The sequence below is a fragment of the Conger conger genome, chromosome 11, assembly GCF_963514075.1.
Source record: "Conger conger chromosome 11, fConCon1.1, whole genome shotgun sequence".
In the NCBI taxonomy this organism is placed as follows: domain Eukaryota; kingdom Metazoa; phylum Chordata; class Actinopteri; order Anguilliformes; family Congridae; genus Conger; species Conger conger.
Window position 1 is genome coordinate 50573188 of NC_083770.1, and position 13350 is coordinate 50586537.

Here is a 13350-nt window from a genome sequence, read left to right on the forward strand (position 1 = left end):
CGGACTAAGAGCGATTCAAAGACTCCCATGATACGGCCACACAACGACCCAGTTACCTCGCCCAGAAAAGGGAAACCGGGGCCCCCTGCTGGAGCCAGACCCGGGAGGGGAGCTCGTCGGCGAGGGTCGCCGCCCTGTGGGCTCACCACCTGCAGGGGTCGGCATCGGAGTCGGGTGCTTTGTCCAACGGGCAGTAGGCAAAGGCGGGGATCCGGGCGTGCTGATCCTCGGCGTCGCAGACTGGTTCTGGGGACGTGGAACGTCACCTCTCTGGTGGGGAAGGAACCGGAGCTAGTGCGGGAGGCGGAGTGGTACCAACCAGATATAGTTGGGCTCACCTCCACGCACAGTACTGGTTCCGGAACCAAACTCCTGGAGAGGGGCTGGACTCTGTTCTTTTCTGGAATTGCTCAAGGTGAGAGGCGCCGGGCGGGTGTGGGGATACTCACAAGCCACCGGCTGAGCGCCACTGTGTTGGAGTTCCACCAAATTTAGCTTTGATTTGGTATTGCTTGTGAGCAATTGTAGGCCATTTAAATAGGCGTGTCAGAGCGACGCTAGCGTATATTAGACTGGCGAAAGTTGTCCTTAGTCAGTAAGTGCATCATTCTGACCAGGTGTTTAGTATCGCTGCGGGTTTTCCTCTTGACACGGTAACGTAGATTTTTTTTAAATTGCTCATTTGAACAGCAAGGGTTAGGGCTTGAGCCAGGTTGTTTGTCTATTACCTGTTAATCACTTCTACTGGTTGCATACCTGTAGAGTGATTGAACATTTGTCTTAGGTAACTTAAATAGCTGTGGAATTTATCAGTAGATTAGCTTTGATTTGGTATTGCTTGTGAGCAATTGTAGGCCATTTAAATAGGCGTGTCAGAGCGACGCTAGCGTATATTAGACTGGCGAAAGTTGTCCTTAGTCAGTAAGTGCATCATTCTGACCAGGTGTTTAGTATCGCTGCGGGTTTTCCTCTTGACACGGTAACGTAGATTTTTTTTAAATTGCTCATTTGAACAGCAAGGGTTAGGGCTTGAGCCAGGTTGTTTGTCTATTACCTGTTAATCACTTCTACTGGTTGCATACCTGTAGAGTGATTGAACATTTGTCTTAGGTAACTTAAATAGCTGTGGAATTTATCAGTAGATTAGCTTTGATTTGGTATTGCTTGTGAGCAATTGTAGGCCATTTAAATAGGCGTGTCAGAGCGACGCTAGCGTATATTAGACTGGCGAAAGTTGTCCTTAGTCAGTAAGTGCATCATTCTGACCAGGTGTTTAGTATCGCTGCGGGTTTTCCTCTTGACACGGTAACGTAGATTTTTTTTAAATTGCTCATTTGAACAGCAAGGGTTAGGGCTTGAGCCAGGTTGTTTGTCTATTACCTGTTAATCACTTCTACTGGTTGCATACCTGTAGAGTGATTGAACATTTGTCTTAGGTAACTTAAATAGCTGTGGAATTTATCAGTAGATTAGCTTTGATTTGGTATTGCTTGTGAGCAATTGTAGGCCATTTAAATAGGCGTGTCAGAGCGACGCTAGCGTATATTAGACTGGCGAAAGTTGTCCTTAGTCAGTAAGTGCATCATTCTGACCAGGTGTTTAGTATCGCTGCGGGTTTTCCTCTTGACACGGTAACGTAGATTTTTTTTAAATTGCTCATTTGAACAGCAAGGGTTAGGGCTTGAGCCAGGTTGTTTGTCTATTACCTGTTAATCACTTCTACTGGTTGCATACCTGTAGAGTGATTGAACATTTGTCTTAGGTAACTTAAATAGCTGTGGAATTTATCAGTAGATTAGCTTTGATTTGGTATTGCTTGTGAGCAATTGTAGGCCATTTAAATAGGCGTGTCAGAGCGACGCTAGCGTATATTAGACTGGCGAAAGTTGTCCTTAGTCAGTAAGTGCATCATTCTGACCAGGTGTTTAGTATCGCTGCGGGTTTTCCTCTTGACACGGTAACGTAGATTTTTTTTAAATTGCTCATTTGAACAGCAAGGGTTAGGGCTTGAGCCAGGTTGTTTGTCTATTACCTGTTAATCACTTCTACTGGTTGCATACCTGTAGAGTGATTGAACATTTGTCTTAGGTAACTTAAATAGCTGTGGAATTTATCAGTAGATTAGCTTTGATTTGGTATTGCTTGTGAGCAATTGTAGGCCATTTAAATAGGCGTGTCAGAGCGACGCTAGCGTATATTAGACTGGCGAAAGTTGTCCTTAGTCAGTAAGTGCATCATTCTGACCAGGTGTTTAGTATCGCTGCGGGTTTTCCTCTTGACACGGTAACGTAGATTTTTTTTAAATTGCTCATTTGAACAGCAAGGGTTAGGGCTTGAGCCAGGTTGTTTGTCTATTACCTGTTAATCACTTCTACTGGTTGCATACCTGTAGAGTGATTGAACATTTGTCTTAGGTAACTTAAATAGCTGTGGAATTTATCAGTAGATTAGCTTTGATTTGGTATTGCTTGTGAGCAATTGTAGGCCATTTAAATAGGCGTGTCAGAGCGACGCTAGCGTATATTAGACTGGCGAAAGTTGTCCTTAGTCAGTAAGTGCATCATTCTGACCAGGTGTTTAGTATCGCTGCGGGTTTTCCTCTTGACACGGTAACGTAGATTTTTTTTAAATTGCTCATTTGAACAGCAAGGGTTAGGGCTTGAGCCAGGTTGTTTGTCTATTACCTGTTAATCACTTCTACTGGTTGCATACCTGTAGAGTGATTGAACATTTGTCTTAGGTAACTTAAATAGCTGTGGAATTTATCAGTAGATTAGCTTTGATTTGGTATTGCTTGTGAGCAATTGTAGGCCATTTAAATAGGCGTGTCAGAGCGACGCTAGCGTATATTAGACTGGCGAAAGTTGTCCTTAGTCAGTAAGTGCATCATTCTGACCAGGTGTTTAGTATCGCTGCGGGTTTTCCTCTTGACACGGTAACGTAGATTTTTTTTAAATTGCTCATTTGAACAGCAAGGGTTAGGGCTTGAGCCAGGTTGTTTGTCTATTACCTGTTAATCACTTCTACTGGTTGCATACCTGTAGAGTGATTGAACATTTGTCTTAGGTAACTTAAATAGCTGTGGAATTTATCAGTAGATTAGCTTTGATTTGGTATTGCTTGTGAGCAATTGTAGGCCATTTAAATAGGCGTGTCAGAGCGACGCTAGCGTATATTAGACTGGCGAAAGTTGTCCTTAGTCAGTAAGTGCATCATTCTGACCAGGTGTTTAGTATCGCTGCGGGTTTTCCTCTTGACACGGTAACGTAGATTTTTTTTAAATTGCTCATTTGAACAGCAAGGGTTAGGGCTTGAGCCAGGTTGTTTGTCTATTACCTGTTAATCACTTCTACTGGTTGCATACCTGTAGAGTGATTGAACATTTGTCTTAGGTAACTTAAATAGCTGTGGAATTTATCAGTAGATTAGCTTTGATTTGGTATTGCTTGTGAGCAATTGTAGGCCATTTAAATAGGCGTGTCAGAGCGACGCTAGCGTATATTAGACTGGCGAAAGTTGTCCTTAGTCAGTAAGTGCATCATTCTGACCAGGTGTTTAGTATCGCTGCGGGTTTTCCTCTTGACACGGTAACGTAGATTTTTTTTAAATTGCTCATTTGAACAGCAAGGGTTAGGGCTTGAGCCAGGTTGTTTGTCTATTACCTGTTAATCACTTCTACTGGTTGCATACCTGTAGAGTGATTGAACATTTGTCTTAGGTAACTTAAATAGCTGTGGAATTTATCAGTAGATTAGCTTTGATTTGGTATTGCTTGTGAGCAATTGTAGGCCATTTAAATAGGCGTGTCAGAGCGACGCTAGCGTATATTAGACTGGCGAAAGTTGTCCTTAGTCAGTAAGTGCATCATTCTGACCAGGTGTTTAGTATCGCTGCGGGTTTTCCTCTTGACACGGTAACGTAGATTTTTTTTAAATTGCTCATTTGAACAGCAAGGGTTAGGGCTTGAGCCAGGTTGTTTGTCTATTACCTGTTAATCACTTCTACTGGTTGCATACCTGTAGAGTGATTGAACATTTGTCTTAGGTAACTTAAATAGCTGTGGAATTTATCAGTAGATTAGCTTTGATTTGGTATTGCTTGTGAGCAATTGTAGGCCATTTAAATAGGCGTGTCAGAGCGACGCTAGCGTATATTAGACTGGCGAAAGTTGTCCTTAGTCAGTAAGTGCATCATTCTGACCAGGTGTTTAGTATCGCTGCGGGTTTTCCTCTTGACACGGTAACGTAGATTTTTTTTAAATTGCTCATTTGAACAGCAAGGGTTAGGGCTTGAGCCAGGTTGTTTGTCTATTACCTGTTAATCACTTCTACTGGTTGCATACCTGTAGAGTGATTGAACATTTGTCTTAGGTAACTTAAATAGCTGTGGAATTTATCAGTAGATTAGCTTTGATTTGGTATTGCTTGTGAGCAATTGTAGGCCATTTAAATAGGCGTGTCAGAGCGACGCTAGCGTATATTAGACTGGCGAAAGTTGTCCTTAGTCAGTAAGTGCATCATTCTGACCAGGTGTTTAGTATCGCTGCGGGTTTTCCTCTTGACACGGTAACGTAGATTTTTTTTAAATTGCTCATTTGAACAGCAAGGGTTAGGGCTTGAGCCAGGTTGTTTGTCTATTACCTGTTAATCACTTCTACTGGTTGCATACCTGTAGAGTGATTGAACATTTGTCTTAGGTAACTTAAATAGCTGTGGAATTTATCAGTAGATTAGCTTTGATTTGGTATTGCTTGTGAGCAATTGTAGGCCATTTAAATAGGCGTGTCAGAGCGACGCTAGCGTATATTAGACTGGCGAAAGTTGTCCTTAGTCAGTAAGTGCATCATTCTGACCAGGTGTTTAGTATCGCTGCGGGTTTTCCTCTTGACACGGTAACGTAGATTTTTTTTAAATTGCTCATTTGAACAGCAAGGGTTAGGGCTTGAGCCAGGTTGTTTGTCTATTACCTGTTAATCACTTCTACTGGTTGCATACCTGTAGAGTGATTGAACATTTGTCTTAGGTAACTTAAATAGCTGTGGAATTTATCAGTAGATTAGCTTTGATTTGGTATTGCTTGTGAGCAATTGTAGGCCATTTAAATAGGCGTGTCAGAGCGACGCTAGCGTATATTAGACTGGCGAAAGTTGTCCTTAGTCAGTAAGTGCATCATTCTGACCAGGTGTTTAGTATCGCTGCGGGTTTTCCTCTTGACACGGTAACGTAGATTTTTTTTAAATTGCTCATTTGAACAGCAAGGGTTAGGGCTTGAGCCAGGTTGTTTGTCTATTACCTGTTAATCACTTCTACTGGTTGCATACCTGTAGAGTGATTGAACATTTGTCTTAGGTAACTTAAATAGCTGTGGAATTTATCAGTAGATTAGCTTTGATTTGGTATTGCTTGTGAGCAATTGTAGGCCATTTAAATAGGCGTGTCAGAGCGACGCTAGCGTATATTAGACTGGCGAAAGTTGTCCTTAGTCAGTAAGTGCATCATTCTGACCAGGTGTTTAGTATCGCTGCGGGTTTTCCTCTTGACACGGTAACGTAGATTTTTTTTAAATTGCTCATTTGAACAGCAAGGGTTAGGGCTTGAGCCAGGTTGTTTGTCTATTACCTGTTAATCACTTCTACTGGTTGCATACCTGTAGAGTGATTGAACATTTGTCTTAGGTAACTTAAATAGCTGTGGAATTTATCAGTAGATTAGCTTTGATTTGGTATTGCTTGTGAGCAATTGTAGGCCATTTAAATAGGCGTGTCAGAGCGACGCTAGCGTATATTAGACTGGCGAAAGTTGTCCTTAGTCAGTAAGTGCATCATTCTGACCAGGTGTTTAGTATCGCTGCGGGTTTTCCTCTTGACACGGTAACGTAGATTTTTTTTAAATTGCTCATTTGAACAGCAAGGGTTAGGGCTTGAGCCAGGTTGTTTGTCTATTACCTGTTAATCACTTCTACTGGTTGCATACCTGTAGAGTGATTGAACATTTGTCTTAGGTAACTTAAATAGCTGTGGAATTTATCAGTAGATTAGCTTTGATTTGGTATTGCTTGTGAGCAATTGTAGGCCATTTAAATAGGCGTGTCAGAGCGACGCTAGCGTATATTAGACTGGCGAAAGTTGTCCTTAGTCAGTAAGTGCATCATTCTGACCAGGTGTTTAGTATCGCTGCGGGTTTTCCTCTTGACACGGTAACGTAGATTTTTTTTAAATTGCTCATTTGAACAGCAAGGGTTAGGGCTTGAGCCAGGTTGTTTGTCTATTACCTGTTAATCACTTCTACTGGTTGCATACCTGTAGAGTGATTGAACATTTGTCTTAGGTAACTTAAATAGCTGTGGAATTTATCAGTAGATTAGCTTTGATTTGGTATTGCTTGTGAGCAATTGTAGGCCATTTAAATAGGCGTGTCAGAGCGACGCTAGCGTATATTAGACTGGCGAAAGTTGTCCTTAGTCAGTAAGTGCATCATTCTGACCAGGTGTTTAGTATCGCTGCGGGTTTTCCTCTTGACACGGTAACGTAGATTTTTTTTAAATTGCTCATTTGAACAGCAAGGGTTAGGGCTTGAGCCAGGTTGTTTGTCTATTACCTGTTAATCACTTCTACTGGTTGCATACCTGTAGAGTGATTGAACATTTGTCTTAGGTAACTTAAATAGCTGTGGAATTTATCAGTAGATTAGCTTTGATTTGGTATTGCTTGTGAGCAATTGTAGGCCATTTAAATAGGCGTGTCAGAGCGACGCTAGCGTATATTAGACTGGCGAAAGTTGTCCTTAGTCAGTAAGTGCATCATTCTGACCAGGTGTTTAGTATCGCTGCGGGTTTTCCTCTTGACACGGTAACGTAGATTTTTTTTAAATTGCTCATTTGAACAGCAAGGGTTAGGGCTTGAGCCAGGTTGTTTGTCTATTACCTGTTAATCACTTCTACTGGTTGCATACCTGTAGAGTGATTGAACATTTGTCTTAGGTAACTTAAATAGCTGTGGAATTTATCAGTAGATTAGCTTTGATTTGGTATTGCTTGTGAGCAATTGTAGGCCATTTAAATAGGCGTGTCAGAGCGACGCTAGCGTATATTAGACTGGCGAAAGTTGTCCTTAGTCAGTAAGTGCATCATTCTGACCAGGTGTTTAGTATCGCTGCGGGTTTTCCTCTTGACACGGTAACGTAGATTTTTTTTAAATTGCTCATTTGAACAGCAAGGGTTAGGGCTTGAGCCAGGTTGTTTGTCTATTACCTGTTAATCACTTCTACTGGTTGCATACCTGTAGAGTGATTGAACATTTGTCTTAGGTAACTTAAATAGCTGTGGAATTTATCAGTAGATTAGCTTTGATTTGGTATTGCTTGTGAGCAATTGTAGGCCATTTAAATAGGCGTGTCAGAGCGACGCTAGCGTATATTAGACTGGCGAAAGTTGTCCTTAGTCAGTAAGTGCATCATTCTGACCAGGTGTTTAGTATCGCTGCGGGTTTTCCTCTTGACACGGTAACGTAGATTTTTTTTAAATTGCTCATTTGAACAGCAAGGGTTAGGGCTTGAGCCAGGTTGTTTGTCTATTACCTGTTAATCACTTCTACTGGTTGCATACCTGTAGAGTGATTGAACATTTGTCTTAGGTAACTTAAATAGCTGTGGAATTTATCAGTAGATTAGCTTTGATTTGGTATTGCTTGTGAGCAATTGTAGGCCATTTAAATAGGCGTGTCAGAGCGACGCTAGCGTATATTAGACTGGCGAAAGTTGTCCTTAGTCAGTAAGTGCATCATTCTGACCAGGTGTTTAGTATCGCTGCGGGTTTTCCTCTTGACACGGTAACGTAGATTTTTTTTAAATTGCTCATTTGAACAGCAAGGGTTAGGGCTTGAGCCAGGTTGTTTGTCTATTACCTGTTAATCACTTCTACTGGTTGCATACCTGTAGAGTGATTGAACATTTGTCTTAGGTAACTTAAATAGCTGTGGAATTTATCAGTAGATTAGCTTTGATTTGGTATTGCTTGTGAGCAATTGTAGGCCATTTAAATAGGCGTGTCAGAGCGACGCTAGCGTATATTAGACTGGCGAAAGTTGTCCTTAGTCAGTAAGTGCATCATTCTGACCAGGTGTTTAGTATCGCTGCGGGTTTTCCTCTTGACACGGTAACGTAGATTTTTTTTAAATTGCTCATTTGAACAGCAAGGGTTAGGGCTTGAGCCAGGTTGTTTGTCTATTACCTGTTAATCACTTCTACTGGTTGCATACCTGTAGAGTGATTGAACATTTGTCTTAGGTAACTTAAATAGCTGTGGAATTTATCAGTAGATTAGCTTTGATTTGGTATTGCTTGTGAGCAATTGTAGGCCATTTAAATAGGCGTGTCAGAGCGACGCTAGCGTATATTAGACTGGCGAAAGTTGTCCTTAGTCAGTAAGTGCATCATTCTGACCAGGTGTTTAGTATCGCTGCGGGTTTTCCTCTTGACACGGTAACGTAGATTTTTTTTAAATTGCTCATTTGAACAGCAAGGGTTAGGGCTTGAGCCAGGTTGTTTGTCTATTACCTGTTAATCACTTCTACTGGTTGCATACCTGTAGAGTGATTGAACATTTGTCTTAGGTAACTTAAATAGCTGTGGAATTTATCAGTAGATTAGCTTTGATTTGGTATTGCTTGTGAGCAATTGTAGGCCATTTAAATAGGCGTGTCAGAGCGACGCTAGCGTCGCTCCGTCCCCGTTTGTGATGTTATGTTTCTCCCCATCCCAGTCTGCTCTCTCCCTCGAAGACCCCCTCTGCGACGTGGGCCTCCACGGCGTCGGAACCCCTCAAACCTCAGCTATCCCCCGCTGACCCCCTGTGAGGACTTTGCTGTCACAGGGGGACTATGGAACTGCCAGTCTGCCACTCGGAAGGCTGACTTCATCCCTGCGTATGCCTCCCTCCAGTCCCTACAATTCCTTGCCCTAACTGAGACCTGGATCACACCTGACAACACCGCCACTCCCGCTGCCCTCTCATCCTCCTTCTCCTTCTCGCACACTCCCCGGCCTTCCGGCCGTGGCGGTGGTACTGGTCTTTTAATTTCCCCCTCGTGGAAATTCTCTGTTCTCCCCCTCTCTGACCTGTCCATATCCACTTTTGAATTCCATTCTGTTGCAGTATCCTACCCTACTAACCTTTTCATTGCAGTTATCTACCGTCCTCCAGGGCCCCTGGGAAACTTTCTTGATGAGCTAGACACCCTTCTCAGCTCCTTCCCTGAGGATGGCACCCCACTGATTCTCCTTGGAGACTTCAACATCCACCTAGAAGCCTCCCAGTCTGCTGCCTTCCTACCGCTAATCCACTCCTTCGGCCTCTCCCTGCAACACTCTCCTCCAACCCACAAGGCGGGCAATGTCCTAGACCTTGTCTTTGTAAGGAACTGCTCATGCTCCGATTTCACGGTTACCCCTCTGCATACATCTGATCACCACTTCATCTCATTCTCCCTCCCTCTTCCTCCCCATCCTCCTCCCCCTCCTCCCTCCCACACTTCCTCAGCCCGCCGTAACCTCCGCTCCCTCTCACCCTCTTCCTTTGCCAGCACCGTCACCGCCTCACTCCCCCCTCTCGAATCCTTCTCCAAACTCCCCGCTGACTCTGCATCTGCCACCCTCCTTTCATCTCTCTCCTCCGCCTTTGACTCTCTCTGTCCCCCTGTCTCAAAGCCACCTCGCACATCCCCTCCCAGTCCTTGGATATCTGACACCCTCCGTACCTCCAGGGCCAGCCTCCGCGCAGCGGAGAGGAAGTGGGGGAAATCCAGAGACGCTTCCGACCTCATGACTTACCAGTCTCTCCTGGCGGCATTCTCTTCCGATGTCACTGCCGCCAAAGCAAAATACTATCAAACGCAAATTCAGAACTCTGCTTCTAACCCCCGGAAACTTTTCTCCATTTTCTCCTCTCTCCTCAACGCTCCGCCTCCTCCTCCTCAGTCCTCCTTCGCTGCTGATGACTTTGCTGATTTCTTCGATGAGAAGGTCGCAGTCATCCGCAGATCCTTTACAACCGCCGCCCCCCTCACTGTGCCCTTCCCCCCCCTCTAGGCCCATCCCTTCCTTTTCCACTTTCTCCCCCCTTACAGACTCTGATGTTTCTCAACTCCTGCTCTGCCACCGCCCTACAACCTGTGCCCTTGACCCTATCCCCTCTTCTCTTCTCCAAACTATCACACCTGACATTCTCCCATTTGTCACCTCCCTTGTCAACTCCTCCCTGTCTTCCGGCTGTTTTCCGGCATCCTCCAAGAGGGCCCACATCACTCCGCTGCTAAAAAAGCCTACCCTGGATCCCTCCATCATCCAGAACTACCGCCCGGTATCTCTTCTTCCTTTCCTTTCTAAAACTATAGAACGAGCCGCTTCTACTCAACTTTCTTCCTTCTTTTCTAACAACAACCTGCTAGACCCCCATCAGTCTGGCTTCAGATCGGGCCACTCGACAGAGACTGCGCTCCTCTCCGTCAGTGAGTCACTTCATGCCGCACGAGCAGCCTCCCTCTCCTCTGTCCTCATTCTTCTAGATCTCTCTGCTGCCTTCGACACTGTGGATCACTCCATCCTCCTGTCTGCCCTGTCAGCAACGGGCATCTGTGGCACAGCCCTGGACTGGATTGAGTCCTACCTCTCTGGTCGCTCCTTCCAGGTTGCCTGGGCTGGTTCGGTATCGACACCTCGGCCCCTCGCCACAGGAGTTCCCCAGGGCTCGGTCCTTGGCCCGCTTCTTTTTTCTCTCTACACTCGCTCCCTTGGCCCTGTGATCACTGCACATGGGCTATCCTACCACTGCTATGCGGACGATACCCAACTCTTCGTCTCGTTCCCGCCGTCTGATACGCAGGTTTCAGCCCGTATCTCTGCTTGCCTGAGGGACATCCAGAGCTGGATGGACAACCACCATCTAAAGCTCAACCCAGGTAAAACTGAAATGATATTCATCCCTGCTAATACCTCTCCCCATCTGGATCTCTCCATTTCCCTCGGGGATACCACACTCACGCCGTCACCCAGTGCAAGGAACCTCGGCGTGGTGATGGACAGCAGACTGTCCCTTTCCGAGAACATTGCGGCGGTGACCCGGTCTTGCAGGTTCTTCCTATACAACATACGGAGAATCCGCCCCTTTCTCACCCCCTACTCAACCCAGCTCCTGGTCCAAGCGATGGTTCTGTCCCGCCTGGACTACTGCAATTCCCTCTTGGCTGGCCTCCCAGCGTCTGCCATCAGACCCCTCCAACTCATCCAGAATGCAGCAGCTCGTCTGGTCTTCAACCTTCCCAAATACTCACACGTCACCCCCCTGCTTACTTCCCTCCACTGGCTGCCTGTCATGGCTCGCATCAAATTCAAAACATTGGTGCTAGCCTTCCAAGCAGTTAAAGGGTCTTCCCCAGCTTATCTGCAAAAAATCATCAGACCCTACACCCCTGCCAGACCTCTTCGTTCAGCCTCCACAGGCCGCTTGGCACCTCCCCCTCTCAGAACCTCCACCTCACGCTCACGACTACTGTCTGTTCTGGCTCCACGGTGGTGGAACGAACTCCCCGTTGAGGTCAGAACTATAGAATCCCTCCCCACCTTCAAGCGCAAGCTGAAGACACACCTCTTCAAACAGCACCTCTCCCCATCCCTCCCTACCTCCCTGTGAACCTTAATTGTTGTCTCTGTGACTTGTGTATCAGTATTTTAGTTGGCTAGGTAAGCAGTGTTTGGATAGTTAACTTTGGTGACTTTTGCTCTGTTTGTTTGTTTGTTCAAAAAAAAAAAAAAAAAAAAAAAAAAAAAAAAAAAAAAAAATGGCCCTTGTCCTTATCTTTGTTGTACAGGTAGCAGTTGAAATTGTACTTACCTCTAGGGTCTTTCAGCGAACTTATCCCTGGTTATGGGTATGCACTTTGTTGTACGTCGCTCTGGATAAGAGCGTCTGCCAAATGCCAATAATGTAATGTAATGTAAAAATGGCAGTTCAGAGTATCCGGCCTTCTTGGAGTCACTGGGCCGCATCCTGGAAAGGGTGCCACCCGGAGACTCCATAGTTCTGCTGGGCGACTTCAACGCTCACGTGGGCAATGACGGAGAAACCTGGAGGGGGGTGATTGGGAGGAACAGCCTGCCTGATCTGAACCCAAGCGGTGTTTTGTTATTGGACTTCTGTGCTGGTCATGGATTGTCGATAACAAACACCATGTTCGAGCATAGGGTGGCTCATAAGTGTACTTGGTACCAGAGCACCTTAGGCCAAAGATCGATGATCGACTTTGTGGTCGTATCATCAGACCTGCGGCCGTATGTCTTGGACACTCGGGTGAAGAGAGGAGCAGAGCTGTCAACTGATCACCACCTGGTGGTGAGTTGGATCAAGTGGCCGGGGAGGCTGCCCGACAGACCCGGTTAACCCAAACGTGTAGTGAGGGTGAACTGGGAACGTCTGGCGGAGGCCCCTGTTCGCGAGGTCTTCAACTCCCACCTCCAGAAGAACTTCTCACGCATCCCAGGGGAAGCTGGGAGCATGGAGTCCGAGTGGGCCATGTTCAAAGCCTCCATTGCAGAGGCGGCAAGCAGGAGCTGTGGCCAGAAGGTCATCGGTGCCTGTCGGGGCGGCAACCCAAGAACCCGCTGGTGGACACCAGCGGTGAGGGAGGCCGTCAAGCTGAAGAAGGAGGCCTTTCGGGCTTGGCTGGCCCGGGGGTCCCCTGAAGCAGCAGACAGGTGGCCGGAAGGGCTGCGGCTTCAGCAGTCGCTGAAGCAAAAACCCGGGTATGGGAGGAGTTCGGGGAGGCTATGGAGAAGGACTTTCGGTTGGCCTCGAGGAAGTTCTGGCAAACCATCCGACGACTCAGAAAGGGGAAGCAGGGCTTGTCTCAGGCTGTTTTCAGCAGGGGAGGAGAACTGCTGACCCGGACCGGGGATATTGTCGGGCAGTGGAAAGAGCACTTCGAGGAGCTCCTGAACCCGAACAACACGTCCTCTGTGGAAGAGGCAGAGCCTGAAGACTCGGGGGAATCTGCACCTATATCCCTGGCGGAAGTTGCTCAGGTAGTCAAAAAGCTCCTCAGTGGCAAGTCGCCGGGTGTAGATGAGATTCGCCCTGAGATGCTGAAGGCTCTGGACATTGTTGGGCTGTCTTGGCTGACACGCCTCTTCAGTGTTGCGTGGAGGTCAGGGACAGTACCTGTAGAGTGGCAGACCGGGGTGGTGGTCCCCATTTTCAAGAAGGGGGACCGGAGGGTGTGCTCCAATTACCGGGGTATCACACTCCTCAGCCTCCCTGGGAAAGCTTACTCTAGGGTACTGGAAAGGAGGCTCCGACCGACGG